The sequence below is a fragment of the Rattus norvegicus genome, chromosome 14, assembly GCF_036323735.1.
Source record: "Rattus norvegicus strain BN/NHsdMcwi chromosome 14, GRCr8, whole genome shotgun sequence".
Taxonomy (NCBI): domain Eukaryota; kingdom Metazoa; phylum Chordata; class Mammalia; order Rodentia; family Muridae; genus Rattus; species Rattus norvegicus.
In genome coordinates, this window is record NC_086032.1 from 77,124,215 (window position 1) to 77,143,643 (window position 19,429).

The 19,429-nt window shown below is 47.4% G+C and overlaps 1 long non-coding RNA gene across 2 annotated transcripts; it reads right to left on the bottom strand.

The window, feature by feature from the left end:
* Window positions 1-2,085: 2,085 nt before the first annotated feature.
* Window positions 2,086-18,849, bottom strand: LOC103693088 (uncharacterized). Of its 2 annotated transcripts, none has more exons than XR_595846.4 (3): window positions 17,821-18,849; window positions 13,808-13,938; window positions 2,086-2,295 (listed from the first exon to the last, which is right to left on the bottom strand). It is a non-coding gene; the product is annotated as an uncharacterized LOC103693088 (long non-coding RNA). The 2 variants fall into 2 exon arrangements; XR_005493359.2 differs by having other exon boundaries at window positions 17,743-18,849.
* Between the last annotated feature and the right edge of the window lie 580 nt (window positions 18,850-19,429).

Sequence of the window (19,429 nt, forward strand, 5' to 3'; positions counted from 1 at the left end):
CCCATCCATTCATCCATCTTCTTGTCCATCCATCCCTCCATCCATCCACCCACTCATTCAGTGATCACCTAGGAATGCAGTCCTGGAGAGTCAGGGCCTACTACCAAATGTCTGTGACCCCTGGGTAACTGCATTTTCTCTGGGCCTCTGTTTGCTTATCCATTTGATAGACACCATGAACTTCTTAGGAAGTACCTCAAAGGTATATTTTTATTTTAACTGCTCTGGTTAGTGTTTGTCAATGTGAGTGAGACAAGCTTAGGTCATCTGGGAAAAGGGAACTTTAATTCAGAAAATGTCTTTAGCAGATTGGCCATAGGCAAATATGTAGGGCATTATTTATTTTTTGATTAATGATTGATGTGGGAGGGGCGGGTGGGTGGGTGGATGGATAGGTGAGTGGGTGGATGGATGGATGGGTGGATGGATGGATAGATGATGGATGGGTGGATGGGTGAATGGATGGATGGGTGAGTGGATGGATGGGTGGATGGATGGATGGATGGATGGATGGGTGGATGGATGGATGGATAGATGGATGGATGGGTGGATGGGTAAATGGATGGATGGGTGAGTGGATGGATGGGTGGATGGATGGATGGATGGATGGATGGATGGATGGGTGGATGGATGGATGGATAGATGGATGGATGGGTGGATGGGTAAATGGATGGATGGGTGAGTGGGTGGATGGATGGATGGGTGGATGGATGGATGGATAGATGGATGGATGGGTGAGTGGGTAAATGGATGGATGGGTGAGTGGGTGAATGGATGGATGGGTGAGTGGATGGATGGATGGATGGATGGATGGATGGATGGATGAGTTGGTGGATGGATGGATGGATGGATAAGTTGGTGGATGGATGGATGGATGGATGGATGGATGGATGGATGGATGGGCAGATGGGTGGATGGAACTAGCCCCTGAAATCCCTGCTACTCAGCAAGGACTCCACTCAGTCTACTACGGGGTGGTGCCACCCTGGAGAGCCCCGTGTTATAAAAAACAGCAGGCTGAGCAAGCCAGTAAGCAATGCTTCTCCATGGCCTCAGTTCCTGCCTCTAGGTTCCTGTTTCCATTCTTAACTCCTTCCATTGTAAACCAAAATAAACACTTTCCTTCCCAGGTTGCTTTGGTTTATCACAGCAATAGAAAGCAAAGTAGATTATCACCCGTCCCTTGACAAGGGTAAGTTGTTTAGTCCTCCACCCTTCAAAGCTAGCTAAGATTTCTTAGGCCCGGCCTTGTACCTTATGAAGCCTGGGGAACTATCTTGCTATCTTGGAGAAGGCTGAGAGCAGGAACAAAATGCTTGTGGGAAAACTGAGCCCTAGAGAGGACAAGGGTTTACCATTATTAGCCCCCCAGAACATTCTGCCTGACCCAGAATGAAGTGTTTCTTTTTAAGCTGTATGGAAGCTTGATGCTTTTGTATCAGGGGCCATTTCAAGGTCTAGGGAAGCAGGAACCCTCCACCATCATCTGTCTGCACCTGGCTTCCTCTCAAACAGGACTCTGCCTTTTCCCTGCCTGAGCCCACAGCACCCCTGCTGACCAAAGCTAGCAAATTAGAGACCTTTATCCACATAATCCCTGTGGCTCTAAGACCCTGGGAAAGAACAGCTTCTAGGGTCACAGACACACAGGGAGCCTAGTTCCCCTAAGCCCTATCCTGCAATCATGTTGCATGGCCTCCAGGGCGTGTTACTCCTTCAGCCTCAGTTTCCATAAAGCAGAATGAGTGAACTTTCAAAGAGTGGGACAAGAGGATGCTCACTGCATCAGTAGGCATCTCAGCACCATGGGATTCTTTCTGCTTTCCTAACAGGATGTGGGGTGGCCATGCCTGGCTTACTAAGTCTCCTTGCTAAAGACCTAAAGAAGATAGGGACTATAAGAATATGTGGGAGGGGTGCCAGGTTGGCCATGGCTCGGTCAGCGTGGAACTCCATTAGGACTAAGAAGTTGAAAGCAGAGGTTATGAGCTGATAATGACCCTGAGCCCATAGCTGGGCAGATAATCCAGTTTCTGTATCTGATAAAGTGGGATGGAAATAAGGAACTCATTACCCAGTGCAGTGGGAAGCAACCTTGTCTTTCCTCTAACACTCTGTAAGCCGCAGCCTCCCATGGAGAGCCCCTGCTGCTGACACTCACTCCACCGGTGGTCTCTGGCTCTGATGTTGGGTGGCTGTGCAGACCTGTACCACTTCTGTGAACCTCAGTTTCACCTTCTGTGTCAATGGGAGCAATGGCTTCTGCTGAGGAGCATGGCAGGAACCTGCCTGAGCCTGGAAGAGAAGGTCGGGTCAGACGGGAAGACTTTGTCACTCACTGGGAGGCTGACTAGGTGCTCATAAAATGTTCGATGAATAAACTGATCACAGTAGATGTTCTGTTAAAGTTTGTAGACTGAACAAACTTTTAGTTTGGCTAAAAGAAGACATGGAGGCCCATCTTTCTTTCTTTTTCTTTTTTTTCTTTTTTTTTTTTTTTCGGAGCTGGGGACCAAGCCCAGGGCCTTGTGCTTGCTAGGCAAGTGCTCTACCACTGAGCCAAATCCCCAACCCCGAGGCCCATCTTTCCAATGGACAGTCTGCCTGCAGGCTTCTGTTTGGGAAGGCTTTTGATAGTTGAGCCAATTGGGCTCAAAATGGCTGTTGTAAGGAGTCAGGCTAGTGAGGCTCTTTAGGCTGCCTCTTGTTGTTTTGAACCCTGTTGTGTTTACTTCCTTGTGTGTTGTATTTTCTATAGTTTCTACATGATTCTCAGAGGGCCTATCACTTAGCAATGCTTTCCATAGTAGCTGAAGCAGTAGACACACACTTCCTTCCCAAGGATCTGAGGATCGGCCAGCATCATAGAGCAAAGCTCTTCCCAGCTTTGCCACCCACGGCACATTGGTTCTTTGTCATAGTGCCTGGTATGTTATGATCACAAGTAGCCATGACAACTGCAGGCATCACAATCAAGTTCAAAGGCAGAGAGTAGAAAGGAAGCAGGAGAAAAGCATTTCCTCAAGTATAGTCTTTTTATATCAGCACAGAACAAGATTCAAGAGGCCTTGCCTCAGGTGTAATTCCTTACACCTTATCGTTAGACTGATCAGCAACATAGCCAATCCTGACTGCAGGGGAGGGCGGGGAAATAGGGATTCGGCAAAGGCTGATGGGAAGGCCAGGCTGACCCAAGCCAATCACAACTGACCGCATGACACATGCTCAAAGCAAAAGCAGGGTTTAGACAGTTAGGAGAAAGGGGCCAGTGGAAAGAGTGCACATCCATGGAGGCCCAGAGTCACTTGCCAGAGACAGCCATGCTCTCATCTAAGCAAGGACACTGGCCCCTGGGACTCCCCGGTGACAGGCCCTGGGGTTGTATACTTTGGTGGTGAGTTTCTAAAGCAATATCAGAAGAGGCAAGAATCAAATCTGTGCGGCCACACATCAGGTCCATCTGGACAGCTGACCACTGTTCAGGACAACCTGGCCCGAGGCATGTGGCCTTCTGTATGCCCTTGGACTTCTCGGTGACACAAAACAAGTGCCTTGGGGACCTTGGTTGCATCTTGACTTAGGAAGAAAAGGTCTTTAGAATCTGTGGAGTCCTAAGTTGGGGCGATTGGGTATGTATCAGGAGTTAGAACAGAGCACGGAATATCTAAATGCACATACACACATGCAGATACATCATATATATATATATACACACATATATACATATATATGCCTAAAGAGTGAGCTCACTGTCTATGTGTAGCGAGAGAGGAACAGAGAAGGGAACAAGCACTTTAGTTTAAGCACTAACACTTGGTAGCACTGGCTTCTAATTAAGGGATATATGGGTGCTGTTGTATAACTTCTGTAATATACTTTTTTTTTCTTTTTTTTGGAGCTGGGGACCGAATCCAGGGCCTTGCGCTTGCTAGGCAAGCGCTCTACCACTGAGCTAAATCCCCAACCCCTGCAATATACTTTTAAGTAATAATTCTATCAAAATCAAAGATTGGAAAGGGATGCATTAACATTTTTATAGGGTGGAAAAATAAAGCTAATAACCAAAACTATAACATGTTAACATTTTAAACCACCGGACTACTCTATCAGAGGTAGCAGAGTCTGGTGAGAGCCCCCAATGACAAACTCAAGGTCGTCTTCAGCCTCTCTTGGACCTGGGTTCAGCCTCTGAGAATGTCCCAGGAAAGACTCCCAGGAAGGGAAAAGGGCTGGACATGATGAAGGAGCTTTCTGCTGAACCTGACAGGAAGTCATAGTCCCCTGGACACTGCTGTGCTGAGCGTCCATATAGGTGCCACCTGGACTGGACTGGGGATGAGTTAATCAAGAACTCGAAACTCCCAGAGTAGAACTTCACCTGAATGAGGTACTTGGGGGGGTGTGAAGGCACAAAAGAACCCTTCATCCTGACACACACACACACACACACACACACACAGAGTCATGAATATGTGTGTACACGTATGTGTGCGCGCTTGAGCACGTGTGCATGTGTACAGAGTCAGAGCAGTAAGCCTCTATTCATCACAATGAGGATAATTCCATTTTCCAGTTCCTACATCCATCAGAGGGGCAGGGATGGCCCCTCCCCTGGGTGGTGTCTTACTTCCTGGCAGCTTGCAGCATTCCCTGCCCACCTCCCCAGATGTCTTGCCCATTCTCTGCCCAGGAGGCTCTGTGGTGCCATGCTAATCCTATTACCACGAATAAAGATGTCATCACAGCTCTTGCAAACGCCCCTCATGGCTGATCCCTCTTTGGAAGAGAAAAGTGCTGTCCAGCCACTGACTTCTGAAGCTCCCTCTGGGACCACGGCTGGGGAAGATTGCTGCAGCCTCCCAGCTGGTCAGAGATGTCCTGACAGAACTAGGCAGCCTGCGAGGGGAGTCAGGGCTGTGCGAGGTGCCAGCTGTCCAGACACATACTAACTCATACTTCTACTTTCCTAACGTTCTCATTACTCCTATTTATAAACAAGGAGAAAAAAAAAAAAAAAAGGAAAAGAAAACCCAGTGACACGGCCAAGGTCGTGACTTCAGTGACCAGCTCAATCAAGACCACAAAGCTGCCACCTGCTTGAAATGATGAATTTTGAATAGAACCAGTGGCCTTTGGCCCATGGCAAAGATTCAATTTAGTTTTGCACGGGAACAGAGGCTTCCTGTCTTTGCCTATGTCCTCTGGCCAGCTGAGTTTCAAAGATGATGAAGGGGTTTGATTTTTCCATGGAATGGAATGTAAGATGCGTGGTGGGTCAACCCTCTCTTTAGTGCCCCAGACCTGGTATCCTTGTACCCTGCCTCTGTACCATAATAACCAGGAATGTCATTCTAACTACGCAGGATGTCTGAGCCAGGGACTGTCAGCTATATGTTGTATATAATCCAATACCCAGGGCGAGCTGTTAAGGATTTAGGTGTCTGGTCTCAAGAGGAGAACCACTTGTCTAGCAGGAAGCACTGTCTCAAAGAACAGACAAATGACTTGGAACAGTCCTAGAATGGAGGACTTGCCTCTGCTGGAGCCACAGAGGGTTTTGGATTGTGTCACCCAAGCTATTAATGCCAGAGGTGGGTCTGAGACTCTTCTCACATCTGACCTTATGCCTGGCTTCCTGAGGCTCCTGGAAGGATGTTGAGCATCCTGAGTGAAAGACCCAGCACCCAAAGAATTCTAGGAGGGACCTAGATGTGTGACCACTGACAGCTTCATTGATCTGTCCCTTGTGTGATGCTCCAAGCTAAAGGTTTGCAGCTCTTCAGTTGGGTCTACAAAGCCCCAGCTCCCTCTGGACCAGGGACCAGAGGGAGGTGGCAGTGGTTGCATAAACTCATGGAGTATATCTCCACCTAGAGCCTTACCTTAAAAAGAAGAGGCACAACGGGCTGACTGGGATGGCTCAGCCAGTAAAAGTGCCTGCGCCAAGACTCATGACTTGAGTTTAATACAGGGGCCCAAAGAATGGAAGGAAAGAACAGACTCAAGTTGTCCTTTGACTTTCACGTGTGTGCTGTAGTGCGCGCGAGCGCGCACACACACACACACCAGTCCCAACTCCCTGCCCCTCGTGTCTACAGTCAGGAAGCAGAGAGAGATGACTGCTGTCACTCACCTCACTTATCTTAATTTCTCCTTTTTATGTAGTCTGGGACTGAAGCCTAGGTAATGGTTCCGCCCACTCTTAGGTTGACTCTTCTCACTTCAATTAATCCAACCTAGATACTTCCTCATATACATCCTCAAAGTGTTTCGATCCTGTCAGGTTGACCATCAACATAAGCTATCACAATCAATGTAGGCAAAACTCAAAGGCTGGGAGAACAACAAGATCAAGGTCTCCGCTCCTTTGCACAAGACTTCTATTCTACAGATCACCTCATAGTCTAATCTGGCTGCTACAGCTCCGGTCATCATACCCACATTCCTGAAAGCAGGACAGAACAACAAAGGGAAAAGACACATTCCTCTCCTTTAAGTCATACATCCCGTTGGTCAGGATTTAGGTTGTAAACTCTGTTTCAAAAGAAGTCAGACAGGAAGTCTTCTTTTTGTCTAACTAGCACTGTGGCCAGTGAGGAAACCGAGGGCTGTTCCCCAGGAAGGAGGGGAGCAGGTTATTGTGGAGAGAGTTTGACACACACACCCAGAGTGTGATCTCACTGGTGTGACCACTTAGGGCTTTAAAGTGTTTAAGAGAATTGCTTTAAGCAATTGAAGGGAATTGCTAAGGAAATAGAATCCAGGTGGCCCTTGGGTGTGTCGAGGATGAAGAAGCCAGGACCAATGGGGAGGGGGAGGGGGTTCCACACTGCTGCCTTGAGATGCTTTGGCTTCCTTCTGCTTTTGAAGGAGTTAGTAATTTCAGGTCAGGGCTGAGCCCAGACCTCCTCTCCTCATCCTTGTTCTTATGAGGACCCAGCGACCCTAGCTAACACCTCCTCCCCAGTCACCCTGATGTTGAGAGGACAGAGTAACGTTGGGATTTGAACTGTCCCTCCCAGACTCGACTGACGCTTTCGCTTTTGCTGTCACAGGTTAGGAAGTGGAGAATTGAAGGGAGGAGCTTTTCCAGAAGCACCTCATTATTGTGGAGATTGGATAGAAGGGCAAGTCAGGTGGGTCTTTCTCACTGTACACTTGCCCTCCTTTTCTCCACATTAGCACATGACATGAAGATGCTGGTGCCAAGCTCTTGCATTGGTGACTCTTCCAAACAACCTATATGTTCCTAAGTTGCTCAGTCTCTGACGTTCTGTTATTGCAACACCATCTGATAAAGACAGCCAGGATTCTCAGTACACAGTGAGATAGAAACAGTGAAAGAATCGGACGAGGGAAGGACCCAAGTTTCTGTGACAGTTGTTAGCACCCATGCTGTCTGGTCCATCAGCTTTGGTAGCAACCTCGAATAGCTTCAACCTTGAGTGTTAGAGAAGGGAAAGCACATGCAGGGCCTGGGGCAGAGTGAGCACATGATGCAATCTCCAAGTGCGATGCTGTTCCACAGAATTCGTGCTTCTCGGATACATTCCACCTGTGGGAAGGCTTAGAGAGCTCATGGAATGGCTGGGGAGCATGAACTATTGTCATTACATGATGGCTCCATGGGGTTGGTCACCGTTCTGTCAGAGAATATCCATCCATCCCTCATGGGTGCCAGACAGTATCTTGGCACCCTGGAGTTCCTAGCAAAAAGACAAGAGTGTGCTCTGTAAGGAAGCCAGACCTGAAATAATTCATCCCACGCCTAATGAGTTAGGATTGGGAACCAGGCCAGGACACTGAGCTTAGCCTTGGTGAACCCAGGAGCAGCTGTCAGGAGGGGAATCCTCAGAGACAGGCTGGAGTCAAGCCAAATCAGGGCAGGGAACAAGTCTTGGCCCTAAAGGCATAATCAGGGTTGCTGGGTAAAGGCAGAATGAAGAAGGTCCAACGCGTTGGGTGAGGCCACACTCATCAGCTCAATGGGCCTCTTTCTGGGCTCCAGAGCTGGGCCAGGGCCAAACTGACTGGAGCAGGCTAAGCATTGGCAAGTGTCTGTGGGCTGAGCTTGAGTAAGGCTGCCTAGCTGCCTCCTCGACCACTCCTTGAGCAGCTCCTTTGTGTGGCAGCCCTGTCCCCCCTGCCGAGCTCTTGTCATTTTTGCTTCTGAGGAAGCTGACTTGCAAAAGCCAGTGGATTCTTCCCTGGCAGGGGGAGTCAGGGTGGGCTCCATGGAGATCCAGATCCTCACGACTCCATATCCCAAGCTGAAAAGAATATTGCTCTGTCGATACCCAACGGTGTGCCAGCATCCCGGGTTCTCACCAAGTCAGGCTTAATGGAGAGCATCCATGGTGAGCCTAAGGCTTCAGGCACGTGAGGTAGGGATTGATGACATACAGCTGGCTGGGAAGTAAGGGAAAGCACCAGTCGAGGGAAGGACCTGAGTATCTAGGACAGTTGGTACCCACGCTGTCTGACCCATCAGCCTTGGTAGCAATATGGAGCACCTTCGATCTTGAGTGACGGCACAAGCCCTGTGACACCAAGGTGACACCACAGTAGTGATTTTCAAAACACATGAGAAAGCCCTTAGAGCCCCCCGGAGAAGCCAAGTGAACAGTCGGCAGTAGTGGTTTGCTACGTCACTTCCTGTAGACAAACCCTCCCAAAATGACCCCCGAGGAAAGGCCCTCCTCTTCTGGTTAGTTGTGGGGTCTTAATTGATGTTCCCAGGGAATGTTGATGGGTTTATTCAAATCTCCCCTGAGGTTTCTCAGATAATTTAAAGTAAATTCTCTTAACGATTCATGGGAATTTTCTTAGCATGATGTGAGCATTAGTGTAGAATTCTCTGGAAGTCCAGGAGATGTTCCATGTGTGAATTCTGTATCTCGGAGCTCACTGGGTCTCACAACTCAGGGGGTTTTCATGGGAACCCATTAGGAATTGCACAGGTTATTCTATGAATATTCCAGGAGACTTGTGGAAATGGTCCATGAGAAAGACACGACTGGCTCAGACAAAAAGCAGAGCCAGGCTTCTGGGAGGGCTTGGTATATCCCAGATTCCTCTGTGCAACTCCACGCAAATTGTTCAGGAATGTCGTGGGAGGTCTTTGGAAGTGCAGAAGAATTTTAACAGCACCCAGGGCAGGGTTTTCTGTGAGAGTTGCTCTTGTATTCCCTCTGTAGCTACAGATCTCAGCTACTAATCAAGGTTTAGAGGCTCCCCCACCCCCAAAAATGGTGCCTAATGTGTCTTTTTCTTCCTCCCCCCCCCCCCCCGGAGCTGGGGACTGAACCCAGGGCCTTGCATTTGCTAGGCAAGCGCTCTACCACTGAGCTAAATCCCCAACCCCTGATGTGTCTTTTTCTTTGTCTCCTTTACTTTAAAACTTTTTCCTCAAAGAAAGGAAGGAGGAAGGGAGGGAGGGAGGAAGTAGAAAAGAAGGAAGAAAAGTAGGAAGGAGAGGAGGAAGGGGAAAAAGGAAGGAAGGAAACAGATGAAATAGAAGAGGAAAAGATTCACTTGTTAGAATAGCCTCACTCAGGGGTCCTGCAAAGGGTCTGGGAGTAACTACAGCTGACCATGGAAAGGCAGGATGAGGCAGGGGAAAGGAGCAGGGTCCATCACATCTCCTCCTGCTCCCTGGGAGTCCGGAAAAGGAAGTGTGCTGTCTGACCATTTCTCACATGGCTAGTGTCCTGGTGAGCACACCGTGGTTGGGGCTAAGAGTCTCTGATTCAAATTCCTGTTCTGATAATCTCTGTATCCCAGTTTCCATTCTGTCAAGTCAGCATGAGGAGGCTTGCGTGGACTGTTGGTGCTTCTGTCATATGATGGTGAGAGGGAGATGGTCATGATGGTGGTGATAGAGATAATGGTGGTGATGGTTTTAGGAGTGACGGTAGCAATGGTGACAATGGTAATGCTGTAGTTATTTTTTTTTAAACTTCTTTTTTTTTTTTTTTTTCCGGAGCTGAGGACCGAACCCAGGGCCTTGGCTTGCTAGGCAAGCACTCTACCACTGAGCTAAATCCCCAACCCCAATGCTGTAGTTATTAATGACAGGGATGATAGTAATGGCAGCGGGGACTGTGGTGGTAGTTGTTAGCATTCTAAGTTCCACCCCACAGTTACCTGGCAATAGCCAGGTATGCCAGACACTATGAAAGGGGCTGCTTGTCCCCTCCTTGTTCTCTTGCTCTCTTGCTCTTACCCTCTTTGCCCTTTGTCCTTTCTCTCCCCAGTCCCTTCCTCCTCTCCCTCTACATGCTGATGGCTGGTCTCTGCGTCTCTCTCTCTCTCTCTCTCTCTCTCTCTCTCTCTCTCTCTCTCTCTCTCTCTGCCTTTCTCTGCCCCTACTACCCTCTTAACTCCCCTCCCCAAGCCCCGAATAAATTTTATTTTTATACTATACCTTTGTGTGGTTGATCCCTCAGGGGGAAGGGGTGCCTCAGCATGGGCCTGCAGACCCACACCTCACCGCACCTCCATTGGACCTATCTGCCCTCTCTTTTTACAAACGCACCAGTAGTGGTAGTGGTGGTGATGATGTGATGGTGTTGGTAGTTGTAGTGAGAGTGGTGGATGGGAAAATGGTAACGGTCATTCCTGAATGTACATTCTCTCAAGTTGTCCTAAGTAAGCTCCTTTAAGCTTACTTCAGTCAAGAACTACAGTGATCTATTCTGTTATTGGTGCTGAGATTGAAGGCCCTGAGAGCAGATCAAAGTCCCGAGCTGACAACAGTGCACTCAGCCTCCCATCCATGTCCCTCCCTCCCAACCTTCTCTTAAGCGCAGAACTCCTGCTGCTTGCCACCGTAATCTTGAGACTCCAAGGAAGTTTCTGCGATATATATGCGAAGGACCTGTGGAGGGGAAGCCTTCTTGGCTCTTTCCCTTTATGAATCCATTTCCATTTCTCTCTTCTCTCTCCTTCCCACTCCTTGATCCCCTATTCCACACTGGTCTGTATCCTTTGTTTTCTCATCCTGCTCCAGGCACCTTCCCTCACCCACGTGGTCCCTCACCCACGTGGTCCCTCACCCACGTGGTCCCTCACCCACGTGGTCCCTCACCCACGTGGTCCCTCACCCACGTGGTCCCTCACCCACGTGGTCCCTCACCCACGTGGTCCCTCACCCACGTGGTCCCTCACCCACGTGGTCCCTCACCCACGTGGTCCCTCACCCACGTGGTCCCTCACCCACGTGGTCCCTCACCCACGTGGTCCACCTGGTAGATATGGGCAGGTGAACTTCCTACAAACCCTCTGGACTCACTGCCTGTGTTCAGAAGTTTCCAGTGACTCTTACTAATTTCTAGCAGAGGAAGCTGAGCTTGCAGCTCCTCTCTCATGCTGTCTCCTTAACACCTTGAGCTAAATTCTCTCCATGTGCTTTACTCCTAAGAATCCTGGGCTGAAAATGTCTTCTTCTTTCTCCTTCTCCTTCTCCTCCTTTTTTCCTTCCCCCTCCTTCCTCTTCCTTTCCTTTCATATCTTCCCTTCTTCCTTCTCTTCCTCTCTCCTTCCCTTTCTTTCTCTTCCTCCTTTTTCCTCCCTCCTCCCTCCTCCCTCCTCCCTCCTTCCTCCTTTCTCTTCATTCTTTCTTCTCCCTTCACCTTCCCCCCTCTGTGTCCTCCTTCTCCTTCCCATATTCCCTCCTCCTTCTTCCCTTTCCACCTCCCACCTCCTCCTGTCTAGCACCTCAGTGCATCACTATGAGACCTCTTTCCTCCTCCTTTCCCCTCCTCCTCCTCTTCCCTCCTCCTTCTATTTCTCCCTCCCTCCTCCATCTTCTTCTTCCTCTCCTACTGCTCTTTCTCCTTCCCCTTTCCAATATTAAGACTTCCCAAACCACTCCACTCCACATTCTAGAACATTCAGGCACTGATATCACAAAGCAGTGAGGCATTTCCCTCCACTAAATAGACTGGGTGAGTTGGGTGTGTGAGAAATATCTGTAACCGTAGCATTCAGGTTGTTGTGACCGAGGGGGTGTGTGGGGCAATTTCACATGAAAATTATATGTATATGTGTATATGTATGTATATGATGTATATGTATATGTATATATTATATGATGCTAGGGAGAGAGAAGTGTCCTGCTATGGACAAGGTTTGGGGCTACATATTAAGATTTGAGATCTTATATCTTTGGTTGTGAGCCCAACTTTCAATGGCTGAGCCCTTTCTCCAGCTCATAAAATCATATCTTAATGGGGGAACCATAAAAGGGTGGGGAACCACTACAAACTGACAGTGGACTGGGTAAACCACTCAAGGCAAGGATCCCAGGACAGAGCTACTGAGACCTGCTTCTGCCTCTGACCAGATGCACCACTGAACTCAATTTCCTCATCTGTGGAAGGGTGGGACAGGGCTGGAGAGACAGCTCTGCAGCTGAGAGCACTTGCTCTTCTCCCAGAGGACCCAAGTTCATTCCCAACACCCAAATCAGATGGCTTACAACCGCCTGTAACTCAGCCTCAGGGGATCTGAAGTCTTCTTCTGGCTTCCTCAATCTCCTGAATGCAAGTGTAAGTGGCATATACTAGCATGCAGGTCAACCTAAGGTCTCTGGATGTGGAGATGGTGCTTTGACAAGTATTTGACTGTACAGGGGGGAGAAAAGTACTGTCAGGATCTTTGGGATGGGCACTGCGCATCTGGAAAGGGGCTTGGCTTTTTTATTCCTAGGTAAAGAAAAGCAGACAGAAGGATTTATTGCCAAGTAGCATGAACAAGCAACAGAGAGTCTGGGCCTCATTCTTAGGTCATTGGACCATGTCACTATGAGTTTCTCCCACATCCCATTCTCTGAAGGCTGGCTCACTGGGGGAACTAACGAATGTCAGTGGGCAATGGTGCTATTCTGTTTTAAGCTTCTCAGCTCCTCATGTCTCTGTCAATGTCATTAAGTCCTCTCCATGCTTCTGGCTCCCTGCCTGCCTCTCGAGTGCTATGGAGCAGGGGAGGAGTCAACCAACAAAGGAGGAAAAGTTGATGCTGTCCTTTAGGGGTTTGAAGAATTTGACTTCTGTACCCAGGTGAGGGCAAACAGGACTCACTTTTCTATGAGTCAAGAATCTTGGAAATTGCTAGAATGGGGTTCAGGGCTCCTAATCAAGGCTCCTCCCTCATCAGCACCCTCTTCCCACATCATGGTTTTGTTGTTGTTTGTTTTGTGGGGTTTTTTTTTGTTTTGTTTTGTTTTGTTTTGGTTTTGGTTTTTTGGTTTGTTTTTTGTTTTTGTGTGTTTGTTTGTTTTTGTTTGTTTTTTAGAAAGAAAGCCACCAAACTCGAGGAAAGGAGGACTGGCAACCAGCTTATTCCATCTGGAGATCATGGCCACACACCCCTTTGTCCAATGACACCTTCAAGAGGCGAGTCACTGAGAGCTCAAAACTGGAGTGCTCTTAGACCAAAGAAGGACGTGTTTCTGCCACAGTTGGGGCAAAATCCTGCTCTTAAAATGGGGTGCAAGAGGAAGCAGGCGTGGGTTGGAAGGAAGAACACCAGATCCTAACTTTCCAAGTGGATGTGTTAAGTTGACCACTGAGTGCTACCTCAAATCAAGGTGCGTGGAGCCCTGGCCACGCCCACTCCATCTTTCCAAGGTCAGCAGTTCGGTGGGAGGGACCTTAGGGAATCCCCACCAGGATGTTTGAGACCCAGAATTTCCAAGTCACAGCTGTGTGAGGGTGGAGTCTCACCGTTCCTTAGCTGTTTTCAAAGAAACTTTAGCTGTTTTCATTGTTGTCTGTCTGAAAGGGGGTGGGGGTGGGGAGCCTACCTAAAAAGATGCCGACAGGATTTTAGCCTCTCCTCCGATGTGTCTGCAAGTTACAAGGAGCAACCCCCGGAGCTTGAGCAGGTCTGGAAGAGTTGGTGCTTGTAGCAGCCAGGGTGAAAAAGCCTCGTAGTCTGGCAGAGAACGCAGAGAGGTATTTATTGCCGCAGGAAGGGGTAAAATTAGCCCCAGACTAAAGGCTGTCTTGATACCATCTCACAAAGATTTAAAACAAACCTCAGAAGGAACAAATGGTTTCCAAATTTTACCTAATTGCTCTGCAGAAAAAAAAAATAATAACAACAGAACTCAAGCATCCTTGTAGAGTGTTATTACAGTCTAGGCCATAACACCCTGAACGTAGCCCATCTCAGAAGTTAAGCAATGTTGGCCCTGCTTACTACTTGGGTGGGAGAAAATGACCAGGAGCAGGGAAATAAAATACACGGTAAGAAAAGCAGTCTCCAGAAACAACAGAACAACAAGGACAACATGACAGGGATAAAGGAGGAAAGAGACAAAAACCCCTGTGAAAACATCCCAGGAAAAGGAGCCGACTAAGCCGGTGAGGTGGAATGGGAAGCTTTCAGAATGGGCTAAACTTTAATGAATAAGATGTCTGACAGAAAACTGAACAAAAGTAGCATTAACAGCAGTTTAGAAACTAACAAACAAAAGTAACATTAACAGTAATTTAGCAACTTCAGCAGGAAAAACAAAGGTAGAGACATTGTAACAGACAGCATCCAAAAAGAAAACACTGAGAAAAATGAAAACCTCAAAGTACTTACCACCGCTTCTAGTATGCAAATGTATGTGGATCAATGCTATGTTAATGTATGCAGTGACATGCTAATGTATGCTAATATGTGTGTCCAGAAAAGTAGTGCAGATGGGGAAGAAGTAGTAGCTTTAAATTTTGCAAACTTGAAGACAACTGTAATCCACAAAGTACAAGAAATACGAAGGAAGCCTTACCAAAGGGCATTATAGTGAAGATAACGAGAAACTCTTAAAAGTAGTTTGTAAAAGGAAGAGATACTGTATGGAGAGTGGTATAATAAAACTTTAACTTTTTCTATTTTTGTGGGCTTGAATGATGGCTCGAGTGGTTAAGATCACTTGCTCCCACTGATTTGGATTTCCAGGACCCATGCTGGATATTCACAGCCACCTGTAACTCCAGCTTCAGGGGATCAGATACCCTCTTCTGGCCCCCCGAAGGTACACCTGCCCATCCCCCACACACCCCCCCCCCCACATACACATACTACAAAGTAAAATCTTTCCAAGGAATTTTTCATAAATTAAAAATGTACCTAAGCTCAAAGCACCAGTAAAGAAACAGAAGAGTTATAAATCAATGCATGCACTATAATGGGATAATTAAAATAAAAAAGGAAGAGGATAGAACAGATGAAAAGAACAAGGGAGAAAAATGAAAAAAAAACAAAACAAAAACAGACGGCGAGATGGCAGGTTTACAGTGAACGTGACGGGTCTGAACACTCCAGTTAAAAGGCAGATACAGCCCCGGTGAAGTAAAAAGAGCTGTCTCCATAAAATCTACAGGAAAACACACGAGATGGAGATGGGCCAGGCTGGTCCCGATGAGAAGAAAGCCGGAGTGGTTATTTCAGTTTCATAGCAAAGAGCCTCACTGAAGAGAATAGTTAAAGTAACAGGAGTGGATGGGCTAGAGAGACGGCTTTGCAGTTAAGGGTGCTCGATGCTCTTTCCCGGAGCCTGGGCTCAGTTCCCCCGCACACAAATGACAACAACCAACCATCTGGAACTTCAGTTCCAGGGGATCTGATGATTCTGTTCTGACCTCCAAAGGCACCAGGCACAGATGTGTGTGGTTCACACACAGTTTCTAACTCTCTAACAGTCACTTCTAATGCCATTCCTTGTGAGCAAACAACACTCTTTTTTTTTTTTTTTTTTTTTTGGTTTTTTTTTTCCGGAGCTGGGGACCGAACCCAGGGCCTTGCGCTTCCTAGGTAAGTGCTCTACCACTGAGCTAAATCCCCAGCCCCAACACTCTTTTTGCTTCGTTTTGTTGTTTTGTTTTGTTTTAGACATGGTTAGACTATGTAGCCCTGGCTGTCCCAGAACTCACTCTGTAGACCAGGCTGCCCTCAAACTCACAGAGATCTACCTGCCTTTGCCTCCCAGGTGCACCACGCCAGGCAAACATGCTTTAGATGACCCAAATCCTTTGAAATATACTGAGATTAGTTTTAAGACCCAGACTATGACCTAGTCTGCTATATGTTTTATGAGTACTTAAAAATGTGCATACGGCTCTTGTTGAATGAAATATTACAGAAAAGTCAACTGGGCCAACTTAGACTCTTCAGCCTTTCGTGTTCTTAATGACCTTTGCCCTGCTTGTCTAATCCATACATGGTGTTCAAGCGTGCAACTAGCTGTACTGGGCAATTCTGTGAGTCCTGACTGTGGTTGGTTGGTTTGTGGTGCTGGGAATCGACCTTAGGGCCTTACACACGCTAGGCAAGCTCTCTAGCACTGAGCCATGTGCCTGGCACTCTCTGGATTCTTAAGATTCTGAGACAGGGTCTCACTAAGGTCAACCCCAGCGGACCTTAAACTCATTCAGCAGCCCAAGCTGGCCTTGAACTTGTGATCTTCCCACCTTAGACTACTAAGTAGTGGGAGTTACAAACCAATACCAATACCACCAGACTCCACATGTCTTAAGACCTTATTGATATCAATAGTTGCTTTATTGATCATGTAAAATTATTGCATCTTTTCGAATGGCCTCTTTGCTATTTCTTTATTTAATTTTTTTTCTTTTGAGACTTTTTTTAGATATATTTTTATACATCTGAGTGTTTTGCTTCCCTGTACACCACATGCATCCCTGATGTGTGTCTGATGGCCTGGAATTGGCAATGATTCTGAGCCACAGCAAAGGTACTGGGAACAGAACCCGGGTCCTCAGCAAGACAAGCTAGTGCCCTCAACTGCTGAGCCATCTCTCCAGACCCTTCTTTTTTGTTTTTGTTTGTTTAGTTGGTTGGCTTTGTTGGTTTTGAGAGAGGGTCTCTCACTAGGACCCAGTGCTCAACAATTTCGATAGGCTAGCTGGCTCTGGGTATTGAAGCCAGGTCCCTCTCATCTTGAGTATCTGGTACTACACGGATTGACCATTTTTCTACTCCCAATAATTACAGACAAATCAAGTTATTGTTCTTCTAAGTAGCCAAAAGTTGGAAGATATCAGAAGGGAAAGTAAAAAGTCCTTTTGAAATAAGTGAAGGATGAAAATACGACTTAACCAAAAGTTTTGAAATTAGTGAACAAAATAATGGGTTTCATCTAACACCTTCGCAGATGCGAACCATGTATGTGCCTTGCTGACACGTCACTGCACACCTGTGCCCCCTCACATGCTAAGTTCCCTTCTTTTCTGTCATGTACACACATATAAAAGGACTGAAATATGTCTCTCCAGTGCCACGCTTAATTTTCTTTTGAGTAGAAAGACAATATACAAGATTTCTCAAGAGAACCAGTAAGATTTGTCATGTGGATGCTTTTCCCCAAGACAGCTCTTGGCTAGAGACGGTAATAAGAGTTAACCCACTGTAGGCTCCCAGCTATGTTGTCCTCATAGGAATAAAGAAACAAGCTAGAGATATCATCAATCCAAACCCAGTCCAGGCCCCAATTGAAACCCAAACCATTCTGAAGGTATTTGGGCTGCTACCCACTCCCCTCCTGCTGTTCCTTTCCAGAGAGCTGGACGCAGCAACATTGATGGCATTTGTTATGTGTAGGATGTTTTTTTTTTTCCTGCATGCATGTCTGTGCGCCATGTGCAAGGAGGCCAGGACACAGCATCAGATTCCCCTAGAACTGGGGTTATAGACAGTTGTTAACTGTTATGTGGGTATTAGGAATCTGACCTGAGCCCTTGGGAAGGGCACCAAGTGCTCTTAACCACTGAGTCTTCTCTTTGGGGGCCTGGCAGCATCAGTGATTACCCGATAGGTGGCTCCCCTGTGAAGAGGTCCACAATTCTTGCATTCCCATCTAGAGTTGTAGTAGGATCCTTCCTTTTCTTTTTCCAGCCTCCCCTAAATTTCCACGGCACCTATTTGGAATATCGCAGTTCCAGAACCTTCTAGAATCTTCTAGGCAGTTCCATGGTGCTGTGACTACTCTTTTATGACCTTAGTAGTTGATTCACTCTTTGCTTTACTAGTTGAGGCAGCCCCTCCTCACAGGGCTAGCTATCTGTCCGAGCTTGCTGACGCCAGTCCCTAGTACCTGAAGCAGAGCTGGCCCCATTTGTCTCTTGTGCTGTGCCTCATGGAGACCCTGGGGCGGGACAGCCTGGCTGTGAAAGATGCAGGGCTCTGGGAAAGGCGCCAAGATGTCATAGTAAATAATGTGGAACAGGGCAAGGTTGGTTGGGGTTTCTTTTCTAAATGAAAATTTCAATCATGAAGCACAGTTTATCTTGCATTTCACAGCATTTAGTCTGTGAACACGATGGTGGGGTTCCTGAGAGCTGGTCCTGACAGATGTCAAGATGACACGAAACGCCAAGTCAAGGGCATAGTTTTCTTCAACATCCATGGCACTCCTACCTTGCAGTCCAGACAGATACTCAAGTCCCTCTCCCTGAAGAGTTGAGCACTCACATCCCGGTAGCACATGCTCAAGTCAGGATGCCTACCTCAATTTCATTCATCATGGCCCGTGCTTGTCCCTGCTTTTCCCTGAAACAGAAGAAATATTTGGAAATCATGGTGGTAGGTACCGAAGTCACCCATATCCTGATCGTTAGAACCCTGAGCAGATCTCTGGCTGTGGCAAAGCAGACGTAAGAGGTGTTATGAAGTTCAGTATTCTGAGGTAAGAAGGGCACTAGAATGTCTGGGGCCTTGTGTCATCCCAAGCCCTGGGTAGAATGGTCAGGTAAAGAACCCAAAGGTGAGAAGCATGTATTTAGAAGAAGAAGAAGAAGAAGAAGAAGAAGAAGAAGAAGAAGAAGAAGAAGAAGAAGAAGAAGAAGAAGAAGAAGAAGAAGAAGAAGAGGAGAAAGGTCAAGAAACATGGCTGGTCCCTCTGAGGCAGGAAGTGAAAGGCCTCAACTGTCCCCTAGAAGGAATCACAAGCCCATTCTAAGCACACAACACCAGAATGGGGGCACTGTCAACTGCTTCCATGTGCACACTCACACTTTGGGAATATATTATTGTGGCCAGAGTGGCTCACCCAGACCCTGGTGTTGCATTGTGCTCCTAGGACATCCTGTGGCTCTGGGAGCTGCAGTCTTGGTAGAAGCTGGATGCTTGGGTATGGTACATGTACCTCTGATGACACCTACCTCTTCATTCTCCTCCCCCAGGAACTGTCTTCTTGGAGGATAGTAAGTCATGTTTCTTTTTCCTGGGACAGCCAAGGGGTGTGACCAGCCAGTGCCAAGGAACACAGCTCAGCTTGGTTCTAGATATTCTGAGGCCCCAAGCCAGCTCTAGGGCTTTGGGATTCAGCCTTGACCATGACAGTAAACTTTCCCACTTTGAGTGTGGTTCCCTCATACTCTTTCAGCATTTCTGCTCTGAGTTTTTCATAGTGGATTCT